At 37.2% G+C, this 2,500-nt stretch overlaps 3 non-coding genes and 6 pseudogenes across 3 annotated transcripts in view; all 9 read left to right on the top strand.

Moving 5' to 3' along the window:
- The window catches only part of LOC148467556 (5S ribosomal RNA), a 119-nt gene extending 74 nt beyond the window's left edge, over positions 1-45 (top strand). The window contains exon 1 of the ribosomal RNA XR_015874301.1: positions 1-45. This exon is cut by the window's left edge and continues 74 nt beyond it. This is a non-coding gene — a ribosomal RNA (5S ribosomal RNA).
- Positions 46-395: 350 nt separating this feature from the next.
- On the top strand, positions 396-514 carry LOC148467555 (5S ribosomal RNA; annotated as a pseudogene).
- A 116-nt stretch (positions 515-630) lies between these two features.
- LOC148467554 (5S ribosomal RNA) lies at positions 631-749 on the top strand (annotated as a pseudogene).
- A 116-nt stretch (positions 750-865) lies between these two features.
- On the top strand, positions 866-984 carry LOC148467553 (5S ribosomal RNA; annotated as a pseudogene).
- Positions 985-1,100: 116 nt separating this feature from the next.
- LOC148467552 (5S ribosomal RNA) lies at positions 1,101-1,219 on the top strand (annotated as a pseudogene).
- A 115-nt stretch (positions 1,220-1,334) lies between these two features.
- LOC148467551 (5S ribosomal RNA) lies at positions 1,335-1,452 on the top strand (annotated as a pseudogene).
- Positions 1,453-1,568: 116 nt separating this feature from the next.
- Positions 1,569-1,687, top strand: LOC148467550 (5S ribosomal RNA; annotated as a pseudogene).
- Positions 1,688-1,802: 115 nt separating this feature from the next.
- Positions 1,803-1,921, top strand: LOC148467549 (5S ribosomal RNA). The gene has a single exon (XR_015874160.1). It is a non-coding gene; the product is annotated as a 5S ribosomal RNA (ribosomal RNA).
- A 350-nt stretch (positions 1,922-2,271) lies between these two features.
- On the top strand, positions 2,272-2,390 carry LOC148467548 (5S ribosomal RNA). The gene has a single exon (XR_015873202.1). It is a non-coding gene; the product is annotated as a 5S ribosomal RNA (ribosomal RNA).
- The last annotated feature ends 110 nt before the right edge of the window (positions 2,391-2,500 follow it).

Raw genomic sequence — 2,500 nt, 5'->3', positions numbered from 1 at the left:
GTACTTGGATGGGAGACCACCTGGGAATACCAGGTGCTGTAGGTAATTTTATACTGCCATAACATTCTTTTCTATTACATTTTACATTTAATTTTTTCAACTTATCAATGAATTTACTTGAGTTAAGAAGTAATAGAGGTCTAAAGTTAATGTTTTTGAGCACCCACAGCCAAACCACAGTGGACATGCCCAATCTTGTCTGATCTTGGAAGCTATGCCGTGTTCTGCCTGGTTAGTACTTGGATGGGAAACCACCTGGGAATACCAGGAGCTGTAGGTAATTTTATACTGCCTTAACATTCTTTTCTATTACATTTTACATTTAATTTTTCAACTTATCATTGAATTTACTTGAGTTAAGAAGTAATACAGGTCTAAAGTTAATGTTTTTGAGCACCTACAGCCAAACCACACTGGACATGCCCAATCTCGTCTGATCTTGGAAGCTATGCAGTGTTGGGACTGGTTAGTACTTGGATGGGTGACTACCTAGGAATCCCAGGTGCTGTAGGTAATTTTAAACTGCCATAACATTCTTTTCTATTACATTTTACATTTAATTTTTTCAACTTATCAATGAATTTACTTGTGTTAAGAAGTAAAAGCGGTCTAAATTTAATGCTTTTGAACACCTACAGCCAAACCACAGTGGACATGCCCAATCTCGTCTGATCTTGGAAGCTATGCAGTGTTGGGCCTGGTATGTACTTGGATGGGAGACCACCTGGGAATACCAGGAGCTGTAGGTAATTTTATACTGCCAGAACATTCTTTTCTATTACATTTTACATTTAATTTTTTCAACTTAACAATGAATTTACTTGAGTTAAGAAGTAATAGAGGTCTAAATTTAATGCTTTTGAGCACCTACAGCCAAACCACACTGGACATGCCCAATCTCGTCTGATCTTGGAAGCTATGCAGTGTTGGGCCTGGTTTGTACTTGGATGGGAGACTACCTTGGAATACCAGGTGCTGTAGGTAATTTTAGACAGCCAAAACATTCTTTTCTATTACATTCTACATTTCATTTTTTCAACTTATCAATGAATTTACTTGAGTTAAGAAGTAAAAGAGGTCTAAAGTTAATGATTTTGAGCACCTATAGCCAAACCACCCTAGACATGCCCAATCTCGTCTGATCTTGGAAGCTATGCAGTGTTGGGCCTGGTTAGTACTTGGATGGGAGACCACCTGGGAATACTAGGTGCTGTAGGTAATTTTATACTGCCATAACATTCTTTTCTATTACATTTTACATTTCATTTTTCAACTTATCATTGAATTTACTTGAGTTAAGAAGTAAAAGAGGTCTAAAGTTAATGTTTTTGAGCACATACAGCCAAACCACACTGGACATGCCCAATCTTGTCTGAACTTGGAAGCTATTCAGTGTTGGGCCTGGTTAGTACTTGGATGGGAGACCACCTGGGAGACCACCTGCTGTAGGTAATTTTATACTGCCATAACATTCTTTTCTATTACATTTTAAATTTAATTTTTTCAACTTATCAATGAATTTACTTGAGTTAAGAAGTAATAGAGGTCTAAAGTTAATGTTTTTGAGCACCTACAGCCAAACCACACTGGACATGCCCAATCTCGTCTGATCTTGGAAGCTATGTAGTGTTGGGCCTGGTTAGTACTTGGATGTGAGACCACCTGGGAATACCAGGAGCTGTAGGTAATTTTATACTGCCATAACATTCTTTTCTATTAAATTTTACATTTAATTTTTCAACTTATCATTGAATTTACTTGAGTTAAGAAGTAAAAGAGGTCTAAAGTTAATGTTTTAGAGCACCTACAGCCAAACCACACTGGACATGCCCAATCTCATCTGATCTTGGAAGCTATGCAGTGTTGGGCCTGGTTAGTACTTGGATGGGAGACCACCTGGGAATACCAGGTGCTGTAGGCAATTTTATACTGCCATAACATTCTTTTCTATTACATTTTACATTTAATTTTTTCAACTTATCAATGAATTTACTTGAGTTAAGAAGTAATAGAGGTCTAAAGTTAATGTTTTTGAGCACCCACAGCCAAACCACAGTGGACATGCCCAATCTTGTCTGATCTTGGAAGCTATGCCGTGTTCTGCCTGGTTAGTACTTGGATGGGAAACCACCTGGGAATACCAGGAGCTGTAGGTAATTTTATACTGCCTTAACATTCTTTTCTATTACATTTTACATTTAATTTTTCAACTTATCATTGAATTTACTTGAGTTAAGAAGTAAAAGAGGTCTAAAGTTAAAGTTTTTGAGCACCTACAGCCAAACCACACTGGACATGCCCAATCTCGTCTGATCTTGGAAGCTATGCAGTGTTGGGCCTGGTTAGTACTTGGATGGGAGACCACCTGGGAATACCAGGTGCTGTAGGTAATTTTATACTGCCATAACATTCTTTTCTATTACATTTTACATTTAATTTTTTCAACTTATCAATGAATTTCCTTGAGTTAAGAAGTAATAGAGGTCTAAAGTTAATACTT

This window comes from Taudactylus pleione, unplaced genomic scaffold (assembly GCF_031769625.1).
Source record: "Taudactylus pleione unplaced genomic scaffold, aTauple2 ptg000967l, whole genome shotgun sequence".
NCBI classification, from domain to species: Eukaryota; Metazoa; Chordata; class Amphibia; order Anura; family Myobatrachidae; genus Taudactylus; species Taudactylus pleione.
This window is presented reverse-complemented; position numbering and strand designations above follow the sequence as displayed.